The sequence below is a fragment of the Lathamus discolor genome, chromosome 4 (genome assembly GCF_037157495.1).
Source record: "Lathamus discolor isolate bLatDis1 chromosome 4, bLatDis1.hap1, whole genome shotgun sequence".
Taxonomy (NCBI): domain Eukaryota; kingdom Metazoa; phylum Chordata; class Aves; order Psittaciformes; family Psittacidae; genus Lathamus; species Lathamus discolor.
This window is the reverse complement of record NC_088887.1, coordinates 84164442-84178840: the sequence shown is the minus strand read 5'-3', so window position 1 is coordinate 84178840 and position 14399 is coordinate 84164442. Positions and strand designations below refer to the sequence as shown.

Here is a 14399-nt window from a genome sequence, read left to right as displayed (position 1 = left end):
TCTTAGCTATAACAAGGCAATCTCTGTCATGTGGCTGCTGTCTGGCCTGGAAACTAAACTCCCATTTCTGGACTCATGGGAAGAAGGATGGGAAGGGAAAAATGGTTTTGCCACTGTCCCAACATTATTTAACTGACACATTTAAATAAGTTATTTTGAAGGACAATGTAAACCCAATTCACTTCATATTACCACAGGAGTTTCTTAAATCATTTCAGCTAAGATCTTGTTATAGTCGACTGCAATCAAAGCAAGGTATACCTTCAATTAAAGTTTCAGAAATAAGTATGCAAGCTTTTCTTTCATAAAAGATGGCAGTTTTCTCTGGATGGATGAACTTACAACTCATTTTATCCATCATTTCATCATTCCACAGCTGAAGCTAGATTTTACTTAAAAATAGCTCAGCTTACGAAATACTTCTCTGCAACTGAAAGCCAGTCTGCTGACGAGAGTTAGCAGTGAATATGTAACTATTAACGGAAATCGGAAAACAAGCTCCCCTGAGGAGTGAACTTAATTCCTCTCATCCATCAACTCTCCCTCCCCTATGGGAACTTAGCCTATCTGGGAATTATCTACATTAGGAATTCATTCTTCATCATGTCTGGATGTCCTGTTTTCACTGAAATCAAGGCTGAAACTCATTTTGCAAAGCCAGCAAGGTTTCCAGAACAGTTCCATACATTTCTATATAGTAGACACTGTTCTGCTTCAGGGAGGAACAATAGAAATCTCAACTTCAAGGGTTATCCCAAACATTACAGAAATATGCAACACTAGTTAGATTTATTATTCTCTTGGGAGTTTTTAAACGCTTGTCATAGTCCCAAGTGCTGTAGTTTCTGTTTGCTGATGACATCTCAGGGAGCTAAAGCTAGCATAAGATACAAGTTGGCTCACTTCTGTGATTTTGCTCTCAGAAAAAAATTAATACCTTGTATAAATTAGTAACTTCAAAAGAGAATTCTGATACAATGAAGGAGGTGTAACATTCAAGAGAATTTTATTAGAACTACAGAATTTCAATAATACTTACAGTTAGCTAGAAGCAAACCCTGAAAAACACATAATTCATTTGAGAAGCCAAATTAAATTCGTAGACCAAGAGGGAATTTAGTTCACAGGGATTTACATGAATGGAAATTAGTAGAACTGAATATATTAATATCTCTATATTTTTATTTAAACAGAAGCCAAGTGGATCAAAGTAATCTCTTTTTCTGCTTGGAGTTCAATGAATGACAAGAAGTAGCAGAAAAACATGAGACCAGACATGTTTGCTCCGAAATCCAGTACTTGGTATGTAAATTTCAAAGTGGCACATGAGAGCAGCTTTGTACAGTGCCGCAACCTGCCTAGTTGAGGCTGCTCTGCACGGACACTTGAATCTACATCCCTTCAAGAGATTTTTACATCCTGTTTGCCTTCATGGGAACACTGGGACTGACTAGGCCAAAACTGGATATTCATCTTAATATCACACTAAAAGTACTGTACTGCTGAAAAGTCTATGAGGTGATGTAAAAGGCGCTTCTACTGACTCCACTGCGTAAGACAGCTAACCTGTGTTTCATGCTGTGCAGAGTGGAGATTTTAATTTTGCTGAATTTGATCTATGATCTTAGTTTTTCCAATATGCTTCCTCTTCCCAAGAAGTACAAGAGTATGCTAAGGCGCTTATGCTTATCACAATCCTTGTTCAGCCTGTTTGATTGCTTCAAAGATGCATCACATATAAATACTAATCTTGAACTTCAGCAATTTAGAACTGCTCACCAGCATGTAACATTTGAGAAGCTGTACTGGTTTCCGTTACTAGCAGCTTCATGATGATGGTTAGCTTGTTTTATTTATATCGTGCCTACCCTGAGGCTGATCATAGTGGACAGGGATTCTAAACTACACAAAGTAGAGTTGCTCCAAGGAAATTGTAAGGCTTAATAGCATTATTTCTATGGACAGTAAAACATGCTACCAAGGGAAGAGATGAAAGAGTGAACAACTCCAGCTGCTAAAAGCACACTCACACTTGCTGTCAACCCTAAAACTCCTAAGCATCTATCAAAACTACAGTGGACAAAACAGTGTGTTTCTTACCCCATAATTGTATGCAGCAGGATTACAAAGCCCCAGATTTACAAGAACAATCACTCAAGTGACGACAAGAGGACAGATGAAACTCCTACCAGAGGCGGACCTCCCTAACACAGTTGCTCCTTAAAAGGGTTCCTATTAAGGGTTCCTAGCTTGGGAAGGAAGAGATGCACCTGGAAAATGAGAGGCTGAAGAGCTTCCCCACTACCTCTCCCCAGTACTTTCCTCAAGATATCACACCAAAAATGTTGACTCCTAATTACATATCATTATAGCTGCATACAAATATGATTGTGGACACGGTTATGTTTCCACAACGCTTGGTTGGATGCTCACACCTGCAGAAGGTAAGAACATACTTCCACACACTCATTTACAAAAATTGTCTAGTTTTCCCAGTGCTTTCCCAGTCTTCATGAGCATAGCTCCTCAAATACAGACTTAGAACTGTGGCTATGAGACTACCCAGCAGCTGCTGCTGCTCATAAACTGGCTAAAATGGACTTTCAGAGTTATTAGGCCCCTACATAATTTAAAATATAAAATAGACTGAAGAGGGAGCTGCTCTTTATAATACAACGTGTCCCTTGATCACATTAAGAACAAAGGGGTATTTATGTAATTTCACCGCTTATCTGAACACCACCCTGTGCTATCTAACAAAACACACACTGCGCTTTCATGATCAAACACCCCGTGCTAAGACAACCTTACCTTTCCACCAGGATGTGAACACGTGTCCTGAGCCCTATTATAAGGGCCACACGAACAGGCAATTCCAGGTTTTTGTACTCAGCTTGGATTTAATCGGCAGCTGCTTGGTAAAGCATCTGCGCACCCACAAGTCTGAAAGGGTGCCAGCTGAGGAGCCAAGTGGTTTTAGACGGCTGCTGCTTGCATAGCATATTAATACAAAATTAATCATAGCATATTAATTTGTATTAATATGCTTGCATAACATATTAATACAAATTAGGTACTGTGTTTGAGTCCAGCATTTACTCTAATAGCCTAGATGACAATGGAGTTAAAAACAACGTGATAGTGGAAGAGACAGCCCAAGAAAAAATAAGGGATCCAATTGTTTGAGGTTTGTTTGTTAGCATGGGTTTTGTTTTTCTTTCCCTTTTCTCAATGAAAACTGCAGAATGAGTGCACACCATTCATATAGGAGGATGAAATGCTGTGAATGGAGTAAAGCTGAGTTTCGGAAAAACGGGGTGGTTATGGGGAAATCTTTATTTTTTGTTCCTTTCCATCCTACTTTCACCTCCAGTTGAGATAGAAGGGTGAGAGTGTGAGTGAGCGGCTGTGTGGCTGTCTTACTGCTGGCCAAAGTTAACCTAGCATAAACAGTTAAAAACCACAGACACTTATGATTTTCATTACTATCCACATGCTGCTAAATAAACTTTTTTCCCTTCAAACATAGCCTGTTTTTAACCTGGATTTATTAAGACTGTTACACAGCATAGCATGGATGACCAACGCAGTAACAGTCACTGAGCTTAAAAGCCAATACAGGCCCTCCCGTGTGCCTTTGCTCCTGGTGGCCAAGCAACAGACATATGGAGGTGCAGACTTCAAACATTAATGCAGAAAATCAACTTGCCAAGCACTAATGCTAGCTCCACATCTGCTGGGTAGAGGCTCAGTCTCAGTTCCAGGCCTCAAGTTGCATACCACCACTTTATTTTTGTTTTACCTTCAGATTTTTTCATTCTAGCCTTTACATTTTTACATCAACAGCCACATTCAGTAGCTGAGCATCTTGGCTAAGAGCTTCCTATTTAGACAGCCAGAAACCATGCAGCAACCATGGACTTTTGTTCCAAATGAGGTCCTGAAGTCATCAAGGAAAGGGCCAAGAAACACCCACATGCAGAGCTGCAGTAAATAAACCTTGCAACATGCACAGTGGGCTTTAGAGTGCTTGGCAACAGTACGGAGGTGCGGCTAGGAAGCTAAACTGCTGATCTTCATTCCTGTTTTGCTGTATTCTCAGGGTTTAGTGAGAGCCCTTTGCAAGTGCTTTTAATTTTAAAAGCAGAAGCTAGTAAAGTATTCCTCATTTTATTCTGAAGAAAAAAAAATAAAGAATTTGTTTACTACAGTGTTTGTTATATTTACAAGTGCAATTTCATTTCTTTGGCAGATCTCTCAAGTAAGTTTGCCAGTAGAAGGCTAAGGTTACAATATTGAATTGTAACTGCTTGGGAGAAAAAGAAGAACTTGCTTTTCTGAGACATTCAAGAATGGGATGAAAAACTGAGATCTCTGCTCTTTCTGGCAATAAATTCTCCCCTGCCCCAGCAGTATTTCTCCATTATGGTAGAGACGCAGGCTCTAATCTCTCTCCTTTCAAGGTCACATGCAGAAGAGTCCTGATAGACTGATCAACCATTTCTAGTCATTACGTTCCTATGAAGGGACAGAGGGTCTTTCTCTCAAATCCACATGCAAGATCAATGCCTACTTAGGTTTGTCTGATCTGCTATATGCAGTAAGATTTTTGTAAAGTAATTGCCAAGACTATGCAGTAGAAAAAAGCCCACCCGTGTTAAAGCTTTGTCTGTATCAGAATGTTTAAACAACAGCAGTTTAGCTAGGAGGTAAAAAGGATTTGTTTTGGGGGTGGAGGGGTACTGAGGGAAAAGGTGGGGGGGGTGTTTTCAGCTTTTATTTGGTTACTTTATCTCACCTAACCCATAGCAGCTGAAGTAGCCTATTTGTTCCTTGAAAAGATTACTTTTTTCCTTGGTCCTTCTGTCCTATACGTTTGACTAGGAAGCTAGAGAGGAAACGTCCTTCATTTTACTTGCTAGCAGTGGAGCGAAGGAGCGAACAGAAACAGGTTTGCCCAAAAGCTGGACTCTCCTATTAGATTATGATTTAAACAAAGCAAACAAAAAATTGCTATAATGTGACAGTGCAAGTATTTTTGGAGGGGTTTTATAGTCTAAGCTTAAAAGCTTCCCTATTTCCACCTGACTTGAAAAACAGAAAGCCAAGTCTACATGAGACCTTTATTATGTCTTGTAGCCTGTAATGAGTAAGTTAAATCTGCACATTTTCCCTCCTCTCTTCCTCCAGAGAGGAGAAGGGGAAACTTTCTTCCCAAAACCTGAAGCAAATAATAAAGTCCATCCCAAGAGGAAGATGACAGAAAGCTTTCCCTGCATTTCACCTGTGTCACTCATACATTCAGCTGCATGCTGACATTTCCTAAAGCAGCCAGGTTCTAGCGAACCTACAGTAGTTCACGCAAGGTGAACCAGCAGCGTCCACTCCGTATCTCTGTCAGTCTTCCTTAAGTCGCTCACAGTAGCATCATTTTCCTACATATTCAAGGAATACAATATGGCTTATAAGATGCCATCGAATTTCAGTAACAGGGAAAAGCCACCATCAAACACTTTGGTTTTCTTTAAGTACAGTACTGAGGCTTTATGCATCAAGCAATTGAAAACACTGCAACTATGCAGCTTGAAGGTGAACTTGGAGAGATAAGATCAGGTAAGATATACAGGTGCTTTACAGCGAATTCAGCTTGGAAACACAAGCACTGGCAAGCACCGTCAAAGATTTGATGAAAAATCACATACAAATAATTTAAAGCTCCAATTTTCTGAAGTTAGACTCAACTTATGTCCATGTTTACTTTTAGGCATCAAGCTCTGTTTCTCTGTACTTCAAAAAATGAGATTTCAGATACTCCATTCCCCAGTAAAGTTGATTTACATTACATAGCACACAAGTAGCATGAAGAACACAACCTGATCTATGGCGGCTGACAAACAACAGACAGGACATCATCCCATTTATATATGCTACCACTTTATGGAACAGCCTCATAAATAAAGAATAGAACGGCACGAAAGCCTGCTCATCTCAACGTGCAAAAAGCCAAGACAAATCCTTTTTCCAATGCTTTTGCAAAGCCAAAATAAATTCTCCACAGCTCCCGTCTAGTAACAGGTTCTTGAGGAACTTAAAAAAAAAAAAAAAAAGCTGTCAGGAAGGAGGTTATTTGCCTAACTATGGTTCTTCAGTCCAACTCAATAGGGCTTGGAAGAGATGCAGTTCTTCTCTAAAGCTTGTTCTGAGGATTCAGAAACCAGGCAACACAGTAGGCTGCATCTGCACAGCTTAACTTTTGCAGAAAGCATAGCCAACTTTATCATTCACAGTACTGTTTCTGCTGCTTGCATTCTGGTAGACAAGTACTTGTACCAACAACCACGACTTGATACCTTTATTTTTCATACTCCCTTAGGTTCCAATTAAACTCTAGGGCAGGGAGCAAGGATGATTTGTTTACAAAGCATTCTCATTTATCATTTCATAGAATGAAACTATTAGGATAAAGGTGCAGTGTAATAGAACATAATAATGTCTAATTTTTTTCTTTTTTTGCATAAAATTAGTGCTGGGAAACAGAACTTGGACTGAAATTCCATATTGCCTAACTTAGTTTTGATCTTAGGTAAGACCTGTCACTCACAAAGGTGTTTGTCTCTCTTACTAACAGTAGTATCTGAGGTAATTTTCTGAGAGACAACCAGGACTATACAAGCAGTTGTGTCCCATCCCTAGAATCACAAGGAACAGAAGGATAACACCAAGAAATTACATCTGCAAGCACAAACAGGGAGAACATACATACATTCAGTGGCCTTCTTTTGCTACAAGCTACCCAATGAACAGCACTTCATTCCTCGCTTCAGGTATTTGATCCTCTCAGGGGAAAATAGAGCTCCCCAGTTCCTAGACAGCAAAAGAAGAGAATGTTTGGAAGGAAACACATACTTGTTTTGAATACAGAGAGAAAAACCTTATTGGGATCTCCATGGCTTATTTGTAGATGTCCCATCTGCCTTTGTAAGGGATCATAGTGTGCTGGCAGGCTTCTCACAATGGCAGAGTTGCATACCAGGCCACGGGACTGGAAGGAATAATCAGAAGCTCCTGCGTGAAACACCAAGGACCAGGCACCCTGTAAGCCTCATTTCCTGGCTAAAAAAAAACCTTTTCTGAAATTGCATCATCAGTTCCTTCTTGACTACACCGCTCTTGTCAGTGTCTAGGGTCCACGTCTTCCACCGAATCTGACCTCTGTCTTGCCACCTTAAGAGTGACCTTTCTTGGGGAAGGGTGAGGGAGGAGTGGAGAAGTGAAAGTGAGCAAGTGGCTGTGTAAAGTAGAGGCACCCACACAGAGAACTGTCAAGCATGTGCTAAAGGCATCTGTTCTGCTTAGTTGGCCAATACACACATAAGTGTGTGCGCAGCAAACATCAGCTGCAGCTGGCATAACACACTGTTCCTTGCCCAGCAACTAGCTGAGGACATAGGATAAGCTGGAAAATTAGAAGACTGTTTAGAAAAGAAAACTTGGTAAGTTGCTTTCTATGAAAGAAATTCTTACTGCACATCTTATTTGCGTGTTTTCCCTTCCCTCTTATTTCTGCTTCATCTCACCAGGCAATTTCAAATTAATTTTCCAGGAAATGCTGAAGGCCTAGCAGAATCTTTTGAGTTATCCAGCAGATTACAACACAACTTTCTTATCTGTTTTAAACAGAAGGAAGTGGATCAAAATGCGAAAGTCTGTAGCTCATGAAACGGCAGAAGTGTTTGTTCAGCAGCAATCTGGACTCTTCCCATTACTGAATGAAAAGCTGTATTACCATTTCACATGAATATTAACACAGTGTTTGTAATTTTAGGCACAGCAAAGATCAATTTGCTTCACAAGTTCAATACCTCCTTCCTACTCCTTCATAGCCACACACCCATTGCAGTATTTAATTGGTTAGTCATAGCTCTCTAGGGCATTAAGCCAAATGATTCACACAAAGGCTTCATTATCCATTATCACCAATGCTATACCAAATCAGTGTGTTTAAGCTTGACCTGTTGATATCTGCACTTTGCTGGATGTCATTCAACACCATCTGCTATTTAAGAATACCAAAATCATTGGACTTCGCAAAAGCAACAAGATGGAGCTATATCCCCAGCAGGACAGCAGCAAGCCTAACACATCTCGGTTAGCTTTGTCTCACAGTGCATGTTCGTAGCTTCAATGTAAAGACTTCACATTTGCCAAGTATGTCAGAGCTACCCCTCGCCTCCTTCCACAGTGTGTTTTCAAGGGTGTTATACTACCAAGCTGGAGTATATGTTCTGTGTTTTCAAGGACTGAAATGATTAACTGGTTTAATACAGTGAGTGTTACACAACCCTCATGCACAGAAACAATTCTTAAAGCCTTGGCAGAGACAGCAAGGATTTTGCTGTCCTGCAAGACAATGCAACAGCCACTTAAGCTACAATCAAGTTCAACATTAAAAAAATCGGTAAAGCTGACTTTCTGGCATACTTGGTTTCAACAACAAAGATGAACTCCAAATAGCACATAAGAATTTGATACATAATTACGGTATTTGGCTAGTCAGGGATCTTCAAATCCTAGATAGCTGTGTAACAGTTAAATACTTTGTCTGGGTCCTATGCTGATCATTTTTGACAAAATGAGCTGAAGCAATTCACGCATACTGCATGCACTATTTCGGTAACTGTCAATCAAAACACAACTCTCCCATGCTTTAGACAAGACTTTATTATGAGTAAACAAACTGGATTAATAATTTAGTGGGTGGCAAATAAAAGATGGAATTTTATTCCTACACATAAATAAGGTACAGTTGACATTTGATGTAGGAGATGGAATTTCAACCTGTAGTTGAATTCCATCCTATCCTGTCCCATTCCCAGAGAGCTTTCAGTTCCCCCCCTTCCCCCACCTGAAATCAGCCTGATTGAAGAATTCGAATTCCCACAGCAGACAGCTGAAACACAGATTGCAGAGTGCCCATCTCATTGACATATGGTCAGGCACTAGCACTCCAGACTCCAGACTTGATTCACTACACTTCACCAACTATCATGGCAGTTTGAACATCTTTGTTAAGCCCATATGTAGTGTCTATGGGTGAACAAACTCAAGACCATGCAATAGCAACAGCGTGAGAATCCACTAACACAGAGCTCAATTTTTTATCTCTCCATACACCAACCCAAGGGTTACTCTCTAAGTATCCCAAACTAGGCAGTAGTCCCCTTAAAGATGAGTAAATACAGCTTATCTTCTTCAGTTGCCTTCTATTTTCTAGTTTATTTAAATGCTGAACAAGAAGAACAGAACCTCAGTCTGGCTTCCACTTAACTAATTCAAAAGATGAATTTTTAATGAGGATCAGATCAGTATCAAGTTTACTGAACCCAATCTGTTATTTCAAATGATATTATACAGATTAAACCTTGGTTTGACTTCATCTTGGTTATTTACTTAACATTCTCCTCCTAATTACTTCCCATCAGCTTTCTCTTGGCTGTCTTGTCTAAGTCAAAAATTAATTCCTACTTTTAAGAAACTTATTCCTCCTAATACAAATTCTTCCTATACTCTTCAGTTATACCATTAAAAAAAACAAGATTAAGCAACAGGGGTATTTCCCAATATCCAACTACTTAATTATGAGAACTTATTATATACTTCAATTAAATTTTGGCCTCTATCCAGAATTTAACCACCTTCTCCAAGAAAGACAATAACTTGCATTAAGTAAAAAAAAAAAAGTGCAATATAGAGGGAAGATGTGAGGGCTTTTCTCTATCATCCAAAATACTCTTTAACCTTGTAGTATGGTTAAATGACCAACTGCTATCTGAGCTGCTTATTGACTGATAGCATTACTTGTTATCATCCAAACATAAACATCTGTGAAGGCAGAACGTTTCCTATCACATTCAGCACTACCCAAGAGATGCATATCAAACGCTTCCACTTCAGTCTCTGGTTGTAAGTACACTCTAACAGAAAAAAGGTCACATATCTACATCACAGTAAGTGTAACAGCTTTCTGCCCTATCACCTCCACCACGCTGTCATGTGGTTATTAAGTGCTAATTTCCTTCTTAATGAATAAGCCTAAACAGAGGCATTAATTTCAAAGGGAGCAGCCTCCCTGATACCAGCTCCAGATCCTTTCCAATTAGAGTTTATGGGTAGCAGAATAAACTATAAGGAGGATTGAGCTGATTCGTGCCTAGCAAGCCTGGGATCCCTCAGGGAGTCCCACCACAAAACTCCAGCAAGTCAGAACAGGATCAGCTCGTGCATTTACTGAACAATTTATCTTGCTTTGACAGTTCTGGAAGCTACAGAAAGCGCTTCCAGCCCTTCCCTTAGAACAGGGAGTCTCTAGTTTCCAAAAGTCCTTGCTCAAGTTTTAGACATTAATCAATGTTTTCTTGATGACCCTTGCTCACAGAAACCAAGTAAACATATTTTAAAAACAGAGATACCAACTTCCTTTTGTGTGGAAGATGGTCCTGCTATGTCCAAATGGTTAACTTTGGGCAATAATGTATTTCTCTTTTCTTAATCAGCTAGGAGTCTATGAGAGGTTCTTTATGACAGATCCTAATTAGCAGGCCAGCTTCATCAAAACTATGCCTTGAATTGCCAGTTTTCTATGAAAGCATATTAACTTTAAGGAAACAGCACAGCCTACTATACAATTAGCTTGCAGGTTGGAGAAGAAAAATAGAAATCTGTCAACAAAGCTGTCAGTTGTACAAGTAAATCCTCCTTTACCCTTCTACCATCCTACGATTTTGCAGGAAGGGTCAACTTTTCAATTCATTTAATAATGATGCTGCTGCTATGCCTACGAAGAAGCCACTTTTGCACTCCCAAGTCAGTTTCTCCAATTCAGTAGCCCCCACTTGAGGAAGACATACAAAGAGTCTTAATTCTATTATATCAGCACTTCTGGGTTGGGTAGTTTGTGAGGTTTTTCTCCTTATTTTAGGCAAAGTGTATCAGATTTGAAAAAAGAAACCAGACACTGAGACTCACAGGGTCTGTGAAAGATAAGCCCTTGACAATTGCACGTTAACACCTCTTTCAACTGATTCTGTCGGAATTACTGGAGTAAGGGAAGACGGTTTCTTATCTAAACTTAGAGAAGAAAATAAAAAAAAATAAAACCCAACAACAAACCTATCTCTAGGTTCAAATTGTACATAGGACTCAGGTTTAGTTAGCTTGTAGGAGGGATAAACTTCGGCAATTTGACTTCTGACAACAGAAAAATAGTGTGTGGGAGAAATTACGTAGATGAAGTCAGACAGGGTCACCTGCAAATGATGACAATGAAGTAACCTGTGGGCAAGAACTGGTTTGTTGGAAGTTGCATGGCATTGTGAAGGCAATCTGAACACCTCTCATGACAACAACCTGATGAATGCCATCACCTCGGAAACAAGGTCTTGGTACATGAAACGAAGCTACACTGCATCAGTTGATCCTTTGCCTGTAAGTGCCACTATCATAGCATTTAATCAAGAGTAACACCACCTGTACAAACTTCGTTTCCCCTCCACCACTTTTTTTTCTCCTGCCCCCATCTATGAACTGAAAGATATTATCCAAGAAGTTACTATAGCTTTGGAGAGAACTCAGATGCAAAAGAGACACAGTAGGGTAACAGTGAGAAACTAACATTAGCTTTAAATACGAGGGGTTAACTCTTCTACAGATTTAGACCTTTCACAAGACAGCATTGGATGAAATATTATAGCAGGTACCAAAAAACAATTTAGGAAGCCTGCAAAAATCAGCAAGAGATTTTCTTATCAGTGACAGAAAGCAGAAGAGCAGCAGGTAGAATTTTTGTAGTTCCTTGGGGAATGTTGCACAAGCAGTAGTACTATCTGTTCTTTACCAAGAGCCCATTCCAATGCTAAGGAGGCAGAAGCTGCTCTTTACAACTCATAGAAGAGTTACTTAGGGTTGGAAAGGACCTTAAGATCATTCAGTTCCAATCCCCCTGTCATAAGCAGGGATGACACCTCACACTAAACCATGCCACCCAAGGCTCTGTCTAACCTGGACCTGAACACTGCCAGGGATGGAGCATTCACAACTTCCCTGGCCAACACATTCCAGTGCCTAACCATCCTTACAGTAAAGAACTTCTTCCCTATATCCAACCTAAACTTGCCCTGTGCAAGTTTTAACCCGTTACCCCTTGTCCTACCACTACAGTCCCTAATGAAGAGTCCCTCCCAGCATCCCTATAGGCCCCCTTCAGATACTGGAAGGCTGCTATGAGGTCTCCATGCAGCCTTCTCTTCTCCACACTGAACAGCCCCAACTTTCTCAGCCTGTCTTCATACGGGAGATGCTCCAGTCCCCTGATCATCCTCGTAGCCCTCCTCTGGACTTGTTCCAGCAGTTCCATGTCCTTTTTATGTTGAGGACACCAGAACTGCACACAATACTCCAGGTGAGGTCTCATGAGAGCAGAGTAGGTACCTCCTTCGACCTGCTGGTCATGCTCCTTTTGATGCAGCCCAGGATAAGGTTGGCTCATGTTCATTTTCTCATCGACCAGCACCCCCAAGTCCTTCTCCACAGGGCTGCTCTGAATCTCATCTCTGCCCAACCTGTAGCTGTGCCTGGGATTGCTCCAACCCAGGTGTAGGAACTTGCACTTGTCATGGTTGAACTTCATAGGGTTGGCATCAGCCCACCTCACAAGCGTGTCAAGGTCCCTCTGGATGGCATTCCTTCCCTCCAGTGTATCAACCAGACCACACAGCTTGGTGTCATCAGCAAACTTGCTGAGGGCGCACTCAATCCCACTGTCCATGTCAGCGATGAAGATGTTAAACAAGACCGGTCCCAACACCGATCCCTGAGGGACACCACTTGTTACTGGTCCCCAGTGGGACTTTGAGCCATTGACCACAACACTTTGCATGTGGCCATCCAGCCAGTTCTTTATCCACCGAGTGGTCCACCTATCAAATTGATGTCTCTCCAATTTAGAGACAAGGATGTGGTGTGGGACAGTGTCAAACGCTTTGCACAAGTCCAGGTACATGACATCAACTCTACTCCTGTCCATCACTTCTGTAGTCCCATCATAGAGGGCAACCAAATTGGTCAGGCAGGATTTTCCCTTAGTGAAGCCATGCTGGCTGTCACCAAGCACCTTGTTGTTTTTCATGTGCCTTAGCATGCAACCCAGGAGAATCTGCTCCAAGATTTTGCCAGGCACAGAGGTGAGACTGACTGGTCTGTAATTCCCTGGGTCTTCCATTCTCCCCTTCTTGAAAATGGGGGTTATATTTCCCTTTTTCCAGTCGTCGGGAACTTCACCTGACTGCCATGATTTTTCAAATATGATGGACGGTGGCTTAGCAACTTCGTTTGCCAGCTCCTTCAGGACCCGCGGATGGATTTCATCAGGTCCCATGGAGTTTTGTACGTTTAGGTTCCTAAGATGATCTCAGACCTGAGCCTCTCCTACAGTGGGCCCAAGGTCTTCATTCTCACAGTCCCTGCATCTGCCTTCCAAGACTTGGGTGGTGTGGTCAGAGCCTTTGCCAGTGAAGACTGAGGCAAAGAAGTCATTAAGCCTTCTCCAAATCCAACTGTATTACTAAATTCGTCCTTAAATGGACCAATAAAACAAACTAAAAATATACTCAGTCAACCATACCTCCCACAACAGAAAATCCCTTTATTTTAGTCACAAATGGCAACTATTACACCATGAAATATTTCAAAACATGTCATATTTTTTTTCCCAAACTGTAGCTCTGCTAGAATACCACCAGCATTGCTGCTTCTGATACACAGGCAGACGCTACCTGGACTGTAATTCCCTACCTAGACTTTGTTCTTGAAAATGCTAATGTGTCAAGGGAACAACTATCTTGCAGCATTATAAAATATTATTGCTACAACAGTGATTCAGTCTGGCAGCCTCTCCAAAACCATCAACGTAAACAGAAGAGGTCTTGTGCACCAAGCAGACATGTCAATAAAGGTATTTAACACAGTGGCCTCTATTACAAAATAAAAACTATCTGAATGCACCCAGAACAAAGTGTTTTCAAATGGATGGAGACCAGGCAAGTTTTTTCTTTTGGGGGAGCATTTATTCTCAGGCATAAAACTCAGGCTAACAACTTAGTCAAATACTAGCATTTAGAACCATAAAGTCAGAGCAATATGTCACCATCTAATGGATCCTTTTAAAATACTTTGAAATGACCCCAATAACCAAAGGGAAGCATGCGAACACTCTAGGGGAAGAGACATAATTTCTAGAATAAATTACTAGATTGATATACATGCATGAAACACTCAAGAGATCACATTATAAAGCTTATGCACATATTGGGTGAGAAGTTTCATTATGGATCAATTCTTAATAA

The 14399-nt window shown here is 40.7% G+C and overlaps 1 protein-coding gene across 2 annotated transcripts in view; it reads right to left on the bottom strand.

Annotated features, from left to right (window-relative positions):
* TBC1D4 (TBC1 domain family member 4) overlaps positions 1-14399 on the bottom strand; it is a 104093-nt gene that overhangs the window by 54762 nt on the left and 34932 nt on the right. The gene's annotated exons all lie outside the window — the stretch shown is intronic.